At 47.0% G+C, this 17830-nt stretch overlaps 1 protein-coding gene across 5 annotated transcripts in view; it reads left to right on the top strand.

Annotated features, from left to right (window-relative positions):
• Nucleotides 1-17830, top strand: part of SH3BP5 (SH3 domain binding protein 5) — a 77975-nt gene that overhangs the window by 38439 nt on the left and 21706 nt on the right. Inside the window, exon 1 of one of the 5 annotated variants that reach the window (XM_078354250.1) lies at nucleotides 10504-10699. The exons of the other annotated variants lie outside the window; for them this stretch is intronic. The gene's annotated coding sequence lies outside the window, so the exon portion shown is untranslated. Of the gene's footprint in view, nucleotides 1-10503; nucleotides 10700-17830 lie in introns of those variants that run through there. 5 annotated transcript variants of the gene reach the window in all.

Raw genomic sequence — 17830 nt, 5'->3', positions numbered from 1 at the left:
GAAACAGGCCTCTCCTGGCTGGGAGGGGGCTGTGGAAGACATAGAGACGGTGCCGGGTAGAAGAGTGATTTCAGGTAGGTTGAGAACATAGTTATTTGTGAGGGCAGAATGTGCCAGAGGATGGAAAATGATGAGAAAGGAGAAGCTGACTTACCTTCTCACTGATCAAAAGCACTTGATGCCCAAAGGGATAGTGTCGCATGGGCCTTGAATGGATGAAGAATCTTGTTTCTAATGAAATGAAATGGGTCAAGCGCATCAATTAATATTCTGAACTAGTATGTTAATTCTAGAGGAACAGAGTATTATACTGGTCCTTTGCTGGGAAATTCTAGGCGTTGATTTTGTTTGTAGAAAACCTTCTATGGCTGGGAGTGGTGGCTCATGCCTGTAATTCAGGCACTCTGGGAGGCTGAGGAGGATTGCTTGAGCCCAGGAGTTCAAGACCACCTTGGGAAACATGATATGACACCATTTCTTCAAAAAAAAAAAAAAAAAAAAGCCAGACCTGATGGCACTTGCTTGTGGTCCCAGCTATGTGGGAGGCTGAGGTGGAAGGATTGTGTGGGCCTGAGAAGTCAAGGCTGCATGCAGCTTTGATCACACCTCTGCACGCCAGTCTGGGAGAAAGAGTGAGACCCTGTCTCAAAAAAAAAAAAAAAAGGAAAACCATTTCATAAGTGGAGAATAAGAGGCTGATGCTCTGCAAAGGTGGGATATAAACTCAAGGATATGTCAAATGTAGATTATTACTTTATATGTCTGTGTGGGGATTTTAAAAAATTTATTTTCTTTTCTTCAGTAGCTGTTGACTGTGTACCTACTACATGCCAGGTATTGTTCTAGTCACTTGTTGGCCCCAAGCATAGAACAAAGATCCTGTCCTTATGGAGCTAACATTTCCCTCTTGGCAGTCTTATAAAAGGGTGTGGCAGAATGGACTGTTTTGAGCAAAAGTAGAATCTTTGTTGCTGACCTGGATAGGTGTGTGTGTGTGTGTGTGTGTGTGTGTGTGAGCGCACGCGCGCTCCATTTGAGATATGGAGTGAGACTATGGGAGGATTACAGTGGGCTAGGGGATTGGCAGAGAAAAGCGTCTTCCCTTTGTCTGTGCTGGCCATTGTGCAGCATACAATTGTTCTGTATCCTCCAGGAGCCCCATCTACATGCAGAAGCAAGAGGTAAATACAAACAGTTCTCATTATCTGTGGTAGTCATATTCTATAAAGTTGCTATAAACAATGAATTAGCAGGTACTGAGGCTTTGCTCCTAGGGGAGATAGAGGGCTAGGTTCCTGAGAGTCTTTGGCCACAACATTTTTTTCAGGTGATCAATACATAACCTTGTAGAATGTGTGTTTCTGTTTAAAGATACAAAATAAGTATGTTAATAAACATACTTATTTAGTAAGTTAATAAACATACTTATTTAGTAAGTTTCTTACAATCAATTATATGCAATATTTCTTGATAGTAAAACACTAGCTGCGAAGGGCTGAATGTTCTCCTGATTCTGGGTGATGTGACTATAAACTTCTTTGGCTCTTAGCCACTCTGCTTTTTTAATCTGTCATGACCTCTCAGGATTGGTGCCAGATGGAATCTACCAATCCAGCCGCATTTCCGTCTTTTCCATAGCTTCATCATGCACAGCGGATGTTACTTGAGCACTTACCAGAGTGAACTCATGTTCAGATTGGCAAGTCTCCTCTTCCTTTTTCTGCATGTGTCGTTCTGTTGACTCATTAACACTGAACTCACAGCCAACAGTGGTATAACTTCTGCCTGAAAGAAGCTCATCCAACACAAGTATTTTCTCCATAAGGCACATCACAGCCTTCTTGTACTTAGGAGCACTAGAAAGGACTTAATTGCTCTACTTGGAGGCCAATTTATAGAGAAAAATCATCGACATAAGCCACAAAAATGTGAAACACACGGCACTAAAAGGACCGTGGAAAGGACACTTGTTTACAGTATGAGAGTCAAAACAAGAAGGCAGAGAGGGTTCTTGTTGGACCTCAGCTAGAAATATGTGTATCAGGTGGCTCATTTTCTCACCACTCTGTACATGTTGATGAATGGCCCCCAAAACACTGCAAGTGTTGATTTTGGGGTTACGAATAAGGCTTAGTAAGTAGGTAAATTCAGAGATATGGAAGCTGTTAATAATGAGGACTGACTGTATTTGCCAAGAGCCCCATGGAGAGGTTCATTTGTTAGTGCACTGATCCATGTGGCTCTGGTATAGATGGGAAAGGAAAGAAGCCAGGGAGTGTGTTACTGTGTGTGTGTGTGCACGCACACGCATGCACAGGGGATGCTGTCCATCAGGAAGCCTTGATGGGAAAGACACACTGTGCACCCTCCTGAAACATGAGAGGGAGGATGGGTAGTAAGGACAGAAGAGCAGAGATCTGAGGGGAGGGGCCAGTGTGGATATGAACTTGGGTAAGGAAGCCAGAGCCTTGGAAAGAGAGGCGTAGGGGAGCTAAAGGACCAGGCAGGAAAGGAACAGCGTGGGCAGCTGAGAATGCCGTGAGCCTCGGCCTGGCCTTCAGACTTGGTTGAGAAGCTGCAAAGTAGCCATGGTGGGCTCTTGAGTTGGGAGGGCTTGGTTGTGTTCGAGAAATTGATGTCCTTACATTAATAGCAGCTCCATTTTTTGAGCTCTGATGATGTATTAGGTGCCACAAATACTGCTCTGTGTGGGGCTGTCATTGTCTCCCTTGTGGCCTTATAGTACGAATGAAGAAACTAGTCTTGGAGCCCAAAGACTGTTATCTGGGTCTTTATATAAACCTTTCTGGTGTTGTGGCCTAATCTAAAGAATGTGAAGGGAGACTGTAACAGACTTGGTGGTTAATTCTCTATCCAGATTATCTTGTAGGGAACTCCAAGGTTTTGATCTGAATATCCAATAGGAAGTTGATAGAGAGTGGGAATCTGGCTTTGGGAGAAGGTGGTGAGTTCACGCTTCATAATGTTAAAGTGAAGGGATTGGGTACCTGGGGAGAAATGCCATTGGCTAGAATGCAGGGAAGCTGGGAGTCAGTGGGGTGGAGGTGACAGTTTACTGAATGGAAGGAAGGAAGATGGAAGGGGAGGAGGAAGAAGAGTAATTTCAGCACTCTTTGTGTACCAGGCACTTTCTAAGTGTTTTACATGCATGAAGGGGAGTTATGTGAACACACACACACACACACACACACACACACACACACACACACACGGACTTTTGCAGAAGCAGCAACTGGGGTTTAGAGGTTGTGTTCTCTTAAGGGGCTATCCATAGCCCTGATTTACTCAGGTGCTGCTAGGGGCCTGGGTCTGTGCTCATAGGTCTTTTATGTACATTATCTCATTTAATCCTTAGAGCAAGATTGCAGGGTGATATTATTTTCTTTGTTTTTGAGACGGAGTCTTGCTCTGTCACCAGGCTGGAGTACAGTGGTGTGAACTTGGCTCACTGCAACCTCTACCTCCCAGGTTCAAGTGATTCTTCTGCCTCAGCCTCCCCAGTAGCTGGGAATATAGGCACACACCACCATTCCCAGCTAATTTTTGTATTTTTAGTAGAGACAGGATTCACCATGTTGACCAGGATGGTTTCGATCTTCTAACCTCATGATCCACCCGCCTCGGCCTCCCAAAGTGCTGGGATTACATGTGTGACCCACTGTGCCTGGCCTGCCAGGTTGTGTTTCATCATACCGAGGGGGAGTAATCCCTGAGGCTTGGGGACATTAAGATCACAGACCTTGTGAGGACACAGTGAAGGTTTAAACCCAGGTCTACCTGATTCTGGCTGCTGCCTGGTGCCTGGCAAATCATAGGCATTTATGACTCTGCAAACCTGAAAGACCTCTGGCACATCTGAGGAGAATGGGCCAGAGATAAGTGACTTTTAGGACTAAAAGCAGGTTTTGAGCTCATCGGTGCGGGAATTTCCCTGCGTGCCCCTGACTTCTCTGGGCTGGGGTAACTGAGAGGCTTTTATCTGGAGTCCTTGGGAACTTTCCCTCTTGGGGCCCTGTTCCAGCCCTCCCAGGACTTCAGTGTGGCTTTGTCATACCTCCCTTTGTCCCAGTCACTTTCATTTCTGCAGAGCCATTTGCCTGCCTGGGGCAGGTCTTGCCACGGGACTTTGGGTGAGGAGGTCTGGCTCAGTGACGTTCATCCCTGTGGCCCTGGTCACATTCCCCCTCAGTGGCCACAGGCCAGTTCCTGGGAACTGCGTCATTCCTGCTGCCCAAAGTAAGGGCACATAGTGGAATGACGGGGCATGTGTCTCAATTTCTAGTTCCTCGAGATTTATGGCAAGAACTAAGCATGGACTCTTAACTCTCCCTCGCTGGGAAGACCGCATCCTGCCTTACAGTCTTGGCTGAAGATTCTGGGAAAGAAGCAGTTGCACTTTGGAAGCCTGGAATCTCGAATTAGGATGGGGTCGGGAGGGAGATGAGTGGCAGCGTTTGACTCAGGTTGACGGCTCCTGACATAGAGAGATCGGTTTTGGGGCTTCCACCAGAAGGGCTGAATCTCCTGCTTGGCTGACTCTGCCTCTGGTGTCGGGGGCTGGGACTGGAGCAGGGAGAGTGTTGCTCATCTTGGGGGTTTCTTTTCTGATGGTGCTATGGGCCACTTGCATTCAACCCTGTTCTGTCTGGCAGGTGGCAGGAAGCCCACGTGGGGGATCGGTTACAGGCAGGTCTTCGCCAGGAAGCACTGTGCTGGAGGAGCTGCCCTCCATCACCCTGTCAGTTGGGAGGTTTCTCATGGGCAGTTCCCTTTGCCTTGTCATCTTTGCTAGTCACAGAGGCATGGCTGGGCCCCAGTAGGTGCTGCTGGGCAGGCAGTGTGCTTTCTGAGACTAACTGGTGTGGTTGTCACCACAGCATAGTGGTTAGAGGGGAAGCAGGGTGTGGAGTTTGTTCCTTGTCTGAAACCATGATGCTCTTTAATGTTTCCTTCCTTCTTCTCATCTGCACTCTGTTTTCAGTAAAGTTACTGCATTGACAACGATGGCCCCTTCCCCTCTGTAAACCACAGGCATTCCCTGGGAAGAGTGGTAGAGTGACTAAGTTTTCAGGTAAAGGAAATCAGACCATGTTTCTGCTACTAGTTTCGTCAACACAGGCTGGCCTTTTTCTGTTGCCTGGCAACGAGGTTTGGACCCCGGCCAGATGGCTGTGCACTCGTGGTGCACCTTCTGTTTCGTTCCTGACTTGGGGGATGCCCCTGCTTTCCTTCCGTCCTTTTCTACTTTTTCCTCAACCCTCCCAGTTGTGACTTCATATTCTCTTCCTTCTATGAAGATCTACCTGAAGAATCCGATGAGATTGTTCATGCTGAGAAGTAAATGACTGATAAGACTTAGAGGTTTATGGTCTCTGGGCCTTCAAGTGGTTCTGACTTACAAACATCCCCATAGCTTGGAATGCCCTGCTTCCAATCTGGGGGAACTGCGTGTTCCCATCTCAGGGCTCATCACACTGCAGGAGCCTCTCCACATGTGAGAGACAGAACTATACGTGTTCCACCAAGTGGGACATGTTTGGAAGTCCAGGCTATAGGCAGAGTTTTCATTTCTATGCAGTGGGATGTCCTTGTGGAGTTTGAGCCAACAGTAAGATTGGCAGATAGAATACGGGAATACAGGACACCCAGTTAAATTTCAGGTCTTTTTTTTTTAGTATAAATTTGTCCCGTGCCATGTTTGAGACATAAGCTAAAAAAAATTGTTTATCTGAAATTCAGATTTAACTGGAAGGCCTATATTTTTATTTGCTAAATCTGGCAGCACTATAAAAAAGGAATTTGTAGTGTTGATCAGCCAGAGGGAGAAAGTAGTTTTGAGGTCAGCTGCCCTGTCTCGGGGTTCCTGAATTCACAGCATATGGAGCTGTGGCGGGATCCTGGCTCCTACTTTGTCATTCCTTAGCCTGTGGCCTTGAGTGGGCACAAGTGATCACAGACAGTAGAGTTTAGTTATACTAAAAAGCATGCGAATGCTCACACTGCTGTTCTAGCTACTCCCAAGCCTGGTGTTTCTGGGAAGAAATTGAGTTTCTGAGATAAGGGGCTGAGTCTAAGATTTTATTTCTGTCCCCTCAACCCTCGCTAGCTTGGTTGCTGAGAGCTGGTCAGATCCCGGTAGAATTCTGAAGGGCTTCATGGGAGGCCACATCAACTGGGTCTTTTCTGAAGAATCTTCTGGAATGTGGGTTCCTCAGTTGTGTCTTCCCCTGTCTTCTCCAGCTACTTCCTGTTTTCTGCCTCCCACTAGTTCTCTCCCCTTCTTCATTCTTGATGGCCTCTATTAGTTTGATATTTATTAGTTTCTTCCTTGTAAAACTTTCATGGGCATGGGGGAGTTTACCTTCTCGCAGAGGATGGAGCACCTTGCTTCAGTTAAGGCAATGATGGGCTCCATTTAGGAAGCCTCACTTTGTAGGTTTCATTTTGAGGAAGTGGATTAGTTTTAGTTTTAGTTTTTATTTTTTTGAGCTAGAGTCTCACTCCGTTGCCCAGGCTGGAGTGCAGTGGTGCCATGTTGGCTCACTGCAACCTCTACCTCCCAGGTTCAAGCGATTCTCCTGCCTCAGCCTCCCAAGTAGCTGGGATTACAGGCACATGCCACTACATCCGGCTATTTTTTGTATTTTTAGTAGAGATGGGGTTTCCATGTTGGCCAGGCTGGTCTTGAACTCCTGACCTCAAGTGATCCACCGCCTTGGCCTCCCAAAGTGCTGGGATTACAGGCACGAGCCCCCGTGCCTGGCCTGAGGAAGTGGCTTAAATGGAAGCAGGAAAAATATGCCCTGTGCTCACCAATTCCCTGTCAGCCCCAAGTGTATGCCCCAGCCCTTTGTCAAGCACCGTATTCCAGAGAAAGTGCTTGGTGTTATTTCTAAAATCAGTGGCATATCAAAATCTTCTGAGGTTTTCTCATTCTTTAAGTCTCTTGATCTCAGGGTAAGGCCAGCTTAGTGAAGATTCTCCTTATGTAGAGAAGGTGGGTGTCCGTTTTCACACTGACCTGGGCACTCAGCAAATGTGGTAGAAGGTATCTGCAGTGGGTCCTTTATTGAAAGCAGCTGTTGGAAGGTTGGAAGGAAATTATGAGGTATAAGGCGCTATATTAGTTTATGTAGGCTCCTTTTCTACCTAGCCCCATATCAGTATCCAAGGCCATAGGAAAATATATGGACGAAGGTATGTGGCCTGAAATTCTGAAATCTACATTGCCTTGTGCACAAAATAATAGGTGTATCATCTATCAGTTAGGAATTATGTTTGATTGTAAGCCACAGAACTCAAAAACATGGCCTAAACACACAAGGATTCCATCTCTCAACTAACAGAAGACCTAAATCAGGCAGTCCAGAATTAGTGCTGTGACTTCATGGTCATCTGAAACCTAGTGTCCTGTTTACTGCTTACATCCTAGTATTTGAGTCCAATTTTCCGTGTCACATTATGGTTGAAGATGGCTCCAGGAACTCCAGCCATCACCTCTGCATTTCAGGATAGAAGGAGGAAAAGAGGAAGGCATATATGTCCCTTGAATTTTAAAGAGTCTTCTTGGGAGTCCAAGAAAACACAGTTCCCATTCATTGCTAGAACTTGATCAGATAGTCACAGGTAGCTGCAAGGGAGGCTTGGCTTGGAGTCTTTTAGCTAGCCAGGCAAGGTAGTTTTAAGGATGAAGGCGGGGAATGGATATTGGGAGCAGCTAACAGACTGCCATGTTGGTACTGTAGTTTATCTTCTAAAAAGGCGTAGTGAATTAGAAGAAGTTAAAGGTGGGCATATGTTACCCACAGAGCAGGCATAAAACTCTTTTAAGCAGGTAAATACAGTAACTACCTGTGTATTTTTCTGCTACGTCACTTCCCTCCCTTTATGTTGTATGGAAAACCTCCCTTCCCGTTCCACATTGTGTTGGAGATTTACAAGGAAATTCTAGCTTCTAATAAAGTGTGTGTTTTGTAAAGTCACAGAATCCATTCATTCATACTTCAACAAATACTAAATGACTCATTTCTCATTGTCACTTTTTTGGTGCAATCCCTCATGTCTTACCCAGAGCATTGAAATAGCATTTTTTTTTTTTGAGACAGGGTCTCACTGTGTCACTCAGGCTGGAGTGCAGAGGGCTATGATCCTGGCTCACTGCAGCCTCTACCTTCCAGACTCCAACAGTCCTCCCACCTCACCTTACAGGTGCACACCACTATGCCTGGCTGATTTTTGTATTTTCAGTAGAGATGGGGTTTCACCATGTTGCGCAGGCTCATCTCTGAAGCGATGCACTTGCCTCAGTCTCCCAAAGTGCTGCGATTGCAGGTGTGAGCCACCGCCCCTGGCCTGAAATAGCCTTTCAACTGGTCTTCCTGCCTCCTGGAATCTCCATCTCTCCCTACCGCCTCCCAGCTGAATTGTCTTGGCAGAGTCAGTTCTGCTGTTAGTCTTGCTAAAAACTTTAGTACATATGATGATTAATTTTATGTGTCAATTTGATGGGGCCACAGTGTCCAGATATGTGGTCAAACATCATTCTGGGTGTTTCTGTGAGAGTGTTTTTTGATGAACATTAACATTTAAATCAGTGGACTTTGAGTGAAGCCGATTTCCCTTCCCAGTGTGGGTGGTCCTCATGCAGTCAGTTAAAGGTCTGAATAGAGCAAAAGAGGGACATCCCACAAACAAGAGGGAGTTCAGCAGCAGCCAGCCTTCGGTCTTGAACTGAAATAGAAGTTCTTTGCTGGGTCTGCAGCCTACTTGGAGACTTTGAACGTGCCAGCCTCCATAATTGCATGAGCCAAGTGTCAAGCCCAAATCTGACCATAGCGCATGAGGTTTTTCCCGGCCTTGGCCCCTCTTGTCTTTCGGCATCTGCACTTCTCTGTGCTGAGGTTCAGAGTGTACGCGCGTCACTACTTAACGATTGCGGGGTACATTGTGGTGTTCTAGTCATGATTTCTGAGGACAGCAGGGAATGTTTTGCATCATTGCATAATCTGTTCTTTCACTGTGACTTTGTTCTTCCCAGACTGGCTAGCTCTGTGATGTTCAAAATAGCGGCCATTAGCCATGCATAGCTGCTTAAATGTAAATTAACTAAAATTAAACCAAAAATTCATGTATTCACTCTGGCTGGCCACATTTCAAGTGCTCAATAGCCACACGTGGAGGCTGGCTACTATTTTGGGATAGTAGATAAAGAACATTTCCATTACTGCAGAAAGTTCTGTTGGACAGCGCTGCTTAGCTTTTACCCTTTGCTGGATTAAAGTGAAGGCACAAGTCAGTGTAGCTTCAATGAACCCCTCCTGTAGCCCCGCTCCCGCAGCTTTGTCTCAGCTCTGCTTCTCTGAGGATTTGAACATTGTGGATGTCATCCTCTCAAAACAGACATGTGCATGGGTGCATAAATTATAACTTCAAGATATATATCACATCCGCTTAAATATTCCTGTCACGTGGGGTAATACCCGCAAGCTAATGCTGCATAGTGCTTGCTTATATGACACTCTATTGCTTCCTGTGTGCCTGTTCTCAGCACTTAATACGTATTAACTCACTTATTCCTCGCAGCAACCCCATGAGCTAGGTTCTGTTATTATCTGTGTTTTGCAGGTGAGGAAACTGAGGCACAGAGAAGAAAGTGCTCAGGGTCACACAGCTAATGAGTCTAGAAGCCTGAATCTCGATCTGTGTTCCCAGCCTGTAAAGCGTGGGTTAAGATGCCTGCCCTGGAATCGTGAGCTTGAGAGCAGAAACTGCGTCTTATCCTTTCTGCATCTTCATGTTGTGTGGTGCAAAGTAAAGGTGGAAAATGAGTACTTGCTGTAAAGAGGAATGCTTGCGGCCTGGCACGGTGGCTCATGCCTGTAATCTCAGCACTTTAGGAAGCGGAGGCAGGTAGATAGCTTGAGCCTAGGAGTTTTCAAGACCAGCCTGGGCAACGTGGCAAAACCCCATCTATATAAAAAATTAACTGGGCTTGGTGGTGTGCTCCTGTAGTCCCAGCTACCAGGGAGGCTAAGGTGGGAGGATCTCTGGAGCCCAGGAGGTTGAGGCTGCACTGAGCCATGATTGTGCCACTGTGCTCCAGCCTGGGTGACAGAGTGAGACCCTGTTTCAAAAATGAAACAAATAAATAAAGGAATGTTTGGAATTGATAGAATTACAAAGGCTTAAGGTATAGTCTTCTCAGCCCTGAGACATTTGGATTCCTCTGTGTGGATATATTATCCTCTTTCAGTCTTAGTTCCGTTGGCTGCAATTTACTTCCAGCCATTTAGAGCTGGGAGGAGGCCCCTGAGTTCCTCAGACCTGCTTTGCTTGGCAATACCAGGTGGAAGGGAGATTTGCCAGGATCCTGGGCTCACTTGGAGAGCCTCTGCCACACCAGCTTGGGCCAATCCCAGCTCCTCAGGTGGGGGCGGAGCTGCTGCCCTGGCCCTGTCACAAGGCCATTGCCATCCTTTCTACAGAACCCTGGGTGGCCTGAAATGGTGTGACCTCCGGCTGCCAGAGTGGCCCCTGGCTGTGTGTGCCCTTATGCCCGATGCTATTTCTGACTGCCTGCTCTGGCCAGGGCCCCCTGGCTGCAGCCATGCTGAGCGTCTTTGCACTTGCGTGATAACAGAGCCCTCAGATTTTTTTATATGCTGTGCTCACCAGAAAGGTATGTTGTGTTAACTCCTGTTTATATTAAGCCCTCATTTCCATCTGTGTCTCTCTGACCTTGAATTCCTTTGCAGATCTTCTTGAAGGTGCTAGTTAAAATTAAGCCAAGTTATGCTGATCCAGGAGCAAGGTTAGGTTGGAGGTGGGGGATTGAACCAGTCACTCCTTTGGCTGTGCTTAAGTGTACAGGGCAACAAACAGTGCTGAATGACCCAGGGAAGGCGGAAACCTGGAGGAGGTGGGAAGAGGAGAGCCAGTGTTCCCGGCTACTGGAGGGTTGGTGTAGCACCCGTTTCTAAATGCAGCTTCTCCACCATTCTAGTGTTGGGGACTCACAGGGCCTTCCAGGAGTCTGCAGTCCTGTTGAAAAGACCAAGTGAATAGTAAAGAATTCATGAGATGTGTTCCTGATACGTTCATAGTGTTGGGCAGTTTTCAAAGTATTTTTTCACATACCCTATTTTATAATGTGGCAAACCGAGGAAACAAGTACAGAAACTTGGTCCCGTGAAGTCAGAGAGGGTAAATTTTTTCCCAGGCTTGTTTCCTGAAGCTCCATTGGGATCTGGGTTATCTATCGCCCAGCTTGGAAGGGGTGAGGTCGAGTGGAGGGTGGAATGAGTTAGATCTTGAGAGAATGGCATTCACATGACATGACTTAGGGTATAGAGTTTGATTATTCAGGTGAGTTTTTACATCACCCTAAATGGCCATTTTCAAGGATAAACACATTCAGATGGACGTGTCTAATGGCCGGAGTTGCAGGAGAAAAAAATCACAAATGCATTCATAATGATTGATCATAAGGGAGTTATAAACATTTGCAGTGTACCAGCCACTATGCTAGATTTTGGGAATTAAAAAAGTCAGTAACAGTTTTGGCTCTCTTAAGACTTTCCAGGACACAAGGGCCGATGCTGCTGTGATGAGATCATAGAAATTCTATGCACTGTGCATAGAGGCGAGGGCTGTGGGTTATCAGACTTTTTTGCTGTAGCATCTTAACTCCAAGGGTCCTCGGTCTGGGGGACTGACCAGGCATTTGGTCATCCAGTGTGTGCTGGTGTCCTGGGTTTGAGTTGTCCTCTCCTCTCCCTTCACATACCTTTCATGGGTGTCTCCCAGGCTTATAGGCCAAGAGTAGAAAGATCTGGGCTTCCAGATTGCAGAGTGAGTTGGTGTTAACTGAAGTTACTTCGTCTAGAGTGGGGGTGTCCTCTGCCTCTGTTAAATGGCATCCGTTGGGACTGAAGCCAAGCGGTTGTGTGAGGTACTGGCTGGCTGGCAAAAGACCAGTTGTGGCCATTATGGAGAAGCTCTCCAATTAAGAGGTTCCTTTTGTAGATCCCAGCTGGCAGGGAAGGGGCCATTGGCAGATAACTCCCCTTCATCATTTGAGTATTTTTGTCTGAGGCACGAGGAATGTTAATGACTTTGAACCCGTTTATTTCAAGTGTGTTGGAAAGCAGTTTCCAAATAGAGATGAGCAGAGCCCAGGATTAGCTTATGAAAGTTTGGCATGTGGCGCCTCCAACCAAGTGGGCAGGTGGTGAGAAAACTTTAAAAATAATCCAGGTAAGAACCCATGCTGGATACATCTGCAGTGGTTTCTGTAGAGCCCATTTGTTCCTTGGTACAGAACTAGGGGGTAAGGAGGGGTTGAACAGGGATTGCCAGGCCTTTGGATGCCCTATAGAGAGATGGCTCGGCAAAGTGGGTGTGCAGATGGCAGCATGGAGAGAGTATGAATGATGGGTTCTACAGTCTAGAGAGTCAGTCTTGTAAGCTTCAGTGAAGCTTGCTTAAGCACGGCCAAAGGAGCAGCTGGTTCGCTGAAATGTCAAGCTTACAAGATAATACACCACTGGAGCGGGGCTGGGCGGGGGTGGGGGCGGGATGATAATACAGGGCCCCGCTTTGGTGCTTTTTCTCTCCAGGTGATCAGAGTCGAAGGCCTGGGTATGGGTCCTGTCTCCTTCCTTTCTAGACCCGTGACCTGGGACCAGTGCCTTAACCAGTTTCTTTTGGTGTTAAATTGGTCTGACAATACCTCTAGCAGGGCTGTGGGCTAGACTCATACCTGGCACACGGTAGGGATTTCATAACACCCCTGTCCTGGCTCCTTTTATCCTCCCTCCATCAGGGCAGTAGAGGTAGAGTGCAGAGAGGGACGGCCTTTTCCAGGTGCCCGTGTTTGGTTTTGGCTCTCCTTGAAAGTGAATCTGTCCTGATGTGATGCTTTGTAATTTTAAGCGGGCATGTTTTGTTGTTTTTCTGTCTCTGCCAGGGACAGAGAAAGAGCTGAGAGCTTTAAATCATTGCAGAAGAGATCAAGATTAGAGATGAGAACTTTTGGACAACTGGAGTGGTTTGGCCACTAACAGGCTATTGGGGCATTGCCGGGCGCCATCATTTCCTATACATCTTAAAAGACTGCATTTGGATAGGGTGGGCTTGGAGGGACCATGAGCAGCTCAGTCTTGTAAACCTGTCTCTTGTTTGGGTAACATTTTATTTATTTATTTATTTGCTTGTTTGATGGAGTTTCACTCTTGTTGCCCAGGCTGGAGTGCAGTGACGCAGTCTCAGCTCATCGCAACCTCTGTCTCCCAGGCTAAAGTGATTCCCTGTGTCAGCCTCCTGAGTAGCTGGGATGACAGGCATGTGCCACCATGGCCAGCTGATTTTGTATTTTTAGTAGAGACAGGATTCACAATGTTGGTCAGGCTGGTCTCGAACTCCTGACCTTAGTTGATCTGCCCACCTCGGCCTCCCAAAGTGCTGGGATTACAGGCAGGAGCTGCTGTGGCCGGCCTGGGTTAACATTTTGACTTTTTACCTCCCCTCATTGCCAACCAATCTTAGATATTTCTTTTTCTTTTTTTGAGGCAGGGTCTTGCTCTGTTGCTCAGGCTGGAGTGCAGTGGTGCAGTCTTGGCTCACTGCAACTTCCCTCTCCTGGGTTCAAGGGATTGTGGTGCCTCAGTCACCTGAGTAGCTGGGACTACAGGCACCTGCCACCACACTCAGCTAATATTTGTACTTTTAGTACAGATGGGGTTTCACCGTATTGGCCAGGCTGGTCTTGAACTTCTGGCCTCATGTGATCCACCCGCCTCGGCCTCCCAAAGTGCTGAGATTACAGGGGTGAGTCACTGCACCTGGCCTTGTTTTAGTTTTATTTGTTTACTTATTTATTTGAAATGTTGCCTTTATTTTTTTATTATTATTTATTTATTTTTTTTGAGACGGAGTCTCGCTGTTGATACCCAGACTGGAGTGCAATGGCACAATCTCGGCTCACCGCAACCTCCGCCTCCTGGGTTCAAGCAATTCTCCTGCCTCAGCCTCCTGAGTAGCTGGGACTACAGGCACAAGCCACCATGCCCAGCTGATTTTTGTATTTTTAGTAGAGATGGGGTTTCACCTTGTTGACCAGGATGGTCTTGATTGCTTGACCTCGTGATCCACCTGCCTCAGCCTCCCAAAGTGCTGGGATTATAGGCGTGAGCCACCTCGCCCAGCCAAAATGTTGCCTTTAATCAGGATAACCACTGACAAATATTTTTGGTTTTCCCTATTTTTCTTTAGTAAACATTTTCTTGAGTTTTGTGATTATGTGGAAGGTAAAGAGCAAAAGTGATTATCATAACTGATGAACCAACACCTTCAAAAATACTTCTTTACAACTTTTTATTATGGAATTTCTACAAAAGTAGAATCATCAGTGGACCACACATGCCCATCACCAGTGTCAATAATTGTGAACCTCCTGCCAATCAGGTTTCATCCACCCTCCCCTCTAGTTTTTTCCTGGATTATTTTAAAGCTGTTAGAGATTTATCACTGCATGCCTGAATATTTAGATATTTATCTCTTAACAGATAACCTTTAAAAGGTCACATTTTTTCATTTAACAAAATTAGTTCTTAAATATCATCTAGTATCCAGTCCTTTTTCAGATTTCCCCAGATGTTTAAAAACGGTGTTCTAGTGATTGGTTGAAAACATTTGACTGGAAATAATGGTTATTTTTTGACTTGATAAATAGTGTGGCCCTCCCCTTTTCCCTCAGATTATGCTATTGCTCCACTCAGTGACATAATTTCGAGTTTAAAGAAAGAACTGTATGGTAGATAAATAGCAAAGCAACCGCTGATTAAGAAATGTCTTGAGAAGCAATTTTGTAAACTTTTTTATCATGGAAAATTTGCAAACTTGCACAGCAGTAAAGAAGATAGCAAAAGCAAAACAGTTCGTGGTTAACTAGCCTGCTGGCTCCCAATTTGCATATGTTGTTAAAGCCAGATATTGCATTACAGAACTCCCCTTATGGGTCCTTGCTGTAATTATGTATTTTCAGTATCGAAACAGGCTTCCTTGGAGTTAGCAGAGGCCTTGGTGTTCAAATCTGAAAAGTTAGTGACTTGTTCAAGGTTGCTGACCCGGGACAATGGTTATTGTTGGTGCCAGGATTTACTCTGTTCTTCCTGGTTCTCATGACACAGACCACGGCCTCGGAGTGGCTCAATTGTCCTGGTCAAATCAATGCCAGTTTTGTGCAAGGCATCAACATGTGTTTTTTTTTTGGCTGGAGGTGGGGGTGTGTGGGTGGTGGGGGACCGTATTTCATTCTTGTCGCCCAGGCTGGAGTGCAGTGGTGCGATCTTGGCTCACTGCAACTTCTGCCTCCTGGGTTCAAGCAATTCTTCCACCTCAGCCACCTGAGTAGCTTGGATTATAGGCCTGCACCACTATGCCTGGCTAATTTTTGTATTTTTAGTAGAAACGGGTTTCACCGTGTTGACCAGGCTGGTCTTGACCTCCTGACCTCAGGTGATCTACCCTCCTCAGCCTCCCAAGGTGCTGGGATTACAGGTGTGAGCCACCATGCCCGGCCTAAAATGTTTCTTTTGTTGGCATTTTGGGGTGTTAAGATCGGAGAGATACAGGGGGCTTGTTTTTCCACATGGTACAGGTGTAACCATCTCTGGGGAGCAGTCACTGGAACAGTTTGTGTTCTGCTCACAAGCCCCAGGTAGTGAAGAGTGGACTCGGGGAGGGAGCAACTGGCCACCTTGTTCTTCCACTGGAGAGGAAGAAGAGAGGTAGGAGTTGGGATCAGAGCTCTGCCAAGGGCTCTGATGGCCCAGCTGTAGCTTACAGGAGGGAGATGCTCTTTCCTCTTCTGACATCCCAGTTTTATATACACCCACCTCTTCTCCTATGCTCCACCCTTCTGATTGGAAACCAGCAGCTACTCATTAACTGCAAAGGATTGTCATGAGGCATAAATGCGGAGCACATGGACTCTCAGAGCATGCAGTATTCCAGTTCTCTGCGGCCCTGCGGCATAAAGCACTGTTCTTCACCCCCTCACAGCATCAGACAATGACCAGGTTTTCAGCCTGGGTCTGTATCGTATGTCCCAGTGGAAGATGAAATGGCTTCCCTGATTGGGGTGTGTGTGTGTGTGTGTGTGTGTGTGTGTGTGTCTAGGAGACACTGGGGTTTCATGGGTCCTGGGAATGATGGTGTAGGTGGGGGACAAAGGCAGAGATGGAAGATAAATGTGAGTGGACGGGCAGGGAGGAAGGCATAGCCGTGATGAGCTCAGGGAAACCATGGCAGTGGAGGAGCGTTCTGCGTTAGCACACGTTTGAATAATTAAGAGATGGCTTAGATTGTACATGGTAACTTTTGGGACTGAAAAAAGTGTTCCTTATGTTTGACAAATTTTTAGATTTTTGTTTTGTTTTGTTTTTGAGATGGAGTTTCATTTTTGTCACTCAGGCTGGAGTGTAATGGTGCGATCGTGGCTCGCTGCAACTTCCACCTCTCAGGTTCAAGTGATTCTCTTGCTTCGGCCTCCTGAGTAGCTGGCTGGGATTACAGGCGCCCAACACCATGTCCAGCTAATTTTTGTATTTTTAGTAGAGACAGGGTTTTGCCATGTTGGCCAAGCTGGTCTTGAACTCTTGACCTCAGGTGATCCATCCGCCCGCCTTGGCCTCCCAAAGTGTTGGGATTACAGGTGTGAGTGTTGTGTGTGTGTTTTGGGGACAGAGAGAGTGCAAGAGTGTGATGTTGGGTATGGGTGTGTGTCTGGCTGGCAGGGAAGGCAGCTTGGATTGGGGTTGGTAGAATACCTAAGCTTGATGCTTTGAGCAGGCCAATTTACTTGTTAGGCTCTTACGTTTTCTCCTAGAAAATAAAATATTTGGTCAACATGTCTCCATGTCCCTGAGCACAAAGACCCTGTTATTTGGTTCTGTGGGCTAGAAGTCTGGGGTGGGTGGTGGTACCCTGGGGTGCTGTTGGGGGGTTTTGACATTGGGACACTGCTCTCTGTTCCCGGCTTGGGCCCCTGCCTCATGCCTGGCCCGTGGTCCTCTAGCCGGGGGCACACTGCTAGAGCATGAAGGTGAGAGTGGAGGACAAGGAGGAATGTGGGCGCACCCTTCTGGCTAAGGCAGGCAGGAAGAGCCTGGCTTCTGTGGTGTTGCTGCAGCGACAGGAAGGATTTGATTTGGGATGCTTAGTTCCCGGAGGCCTGCTGTGTGTGGCTGGCAGGCCCTGTAAGCTGCTTATAATTGTGAAAGAGTGGAAGTGTGGGGAGAGGTCACAGACATCAGCCGGCTGACTAGCCTAGGCATGCTGACTCAGGCTAAGTAATGCCCTGTGAAAACACAAGACCTGAGACCCTCCTCCTGCCAGTCTTTTTTTTTTTTTTCTGAGACGAGTCTTGCTCGTCACCCAGACTGGAGTGCAGGAGTGTGATCTCTGCTCACTGCAACCCCCACCTCTCAGGTTCAAGTGATTCTCGTGCCAGCCTCCCGAGTAGCTGGGATTACAGGCACAGGCCGCCATGCCTGGCTAATGTTTGCATTTTTAGTAGAGACGGGGTTTCACCATGCTAGCCAGGCTGATCTCGAACTCCTGACCTTGTGATCCACCCACCTCAGCCTCCCAAAGTGCTAGGATTACAGGCGTGAGCCACCGTGCCCAGCCTCCTGCCAGCTTTTACATGAATGAGGGAGATTCCATAGAGTGACAAGTGGGGCCAGCTTGAGGCAGAGGAACCAGTGCTTCCTGAGTGCAAGGGGAGGCCCTTTGGGTAGTTTCTATG

Source organism: Callithrix jacchus, chromosome 17, assembly GCF_049354715.1.
Source record: "Callithrix jacchus isolate 240 chromosome 17, calJac240_pri, whole genome shotgun sequence".
Taxonomy (NCBI): domain Eukaryota; kingdom Metazoa; phylum Chordata; class Mammalia; order Primates; family Cebidae; genus Callithrix; species Callithrix jacchus.
This window is presented reverse-complemented; position numbering and strand designations above follow the sequence as displayed.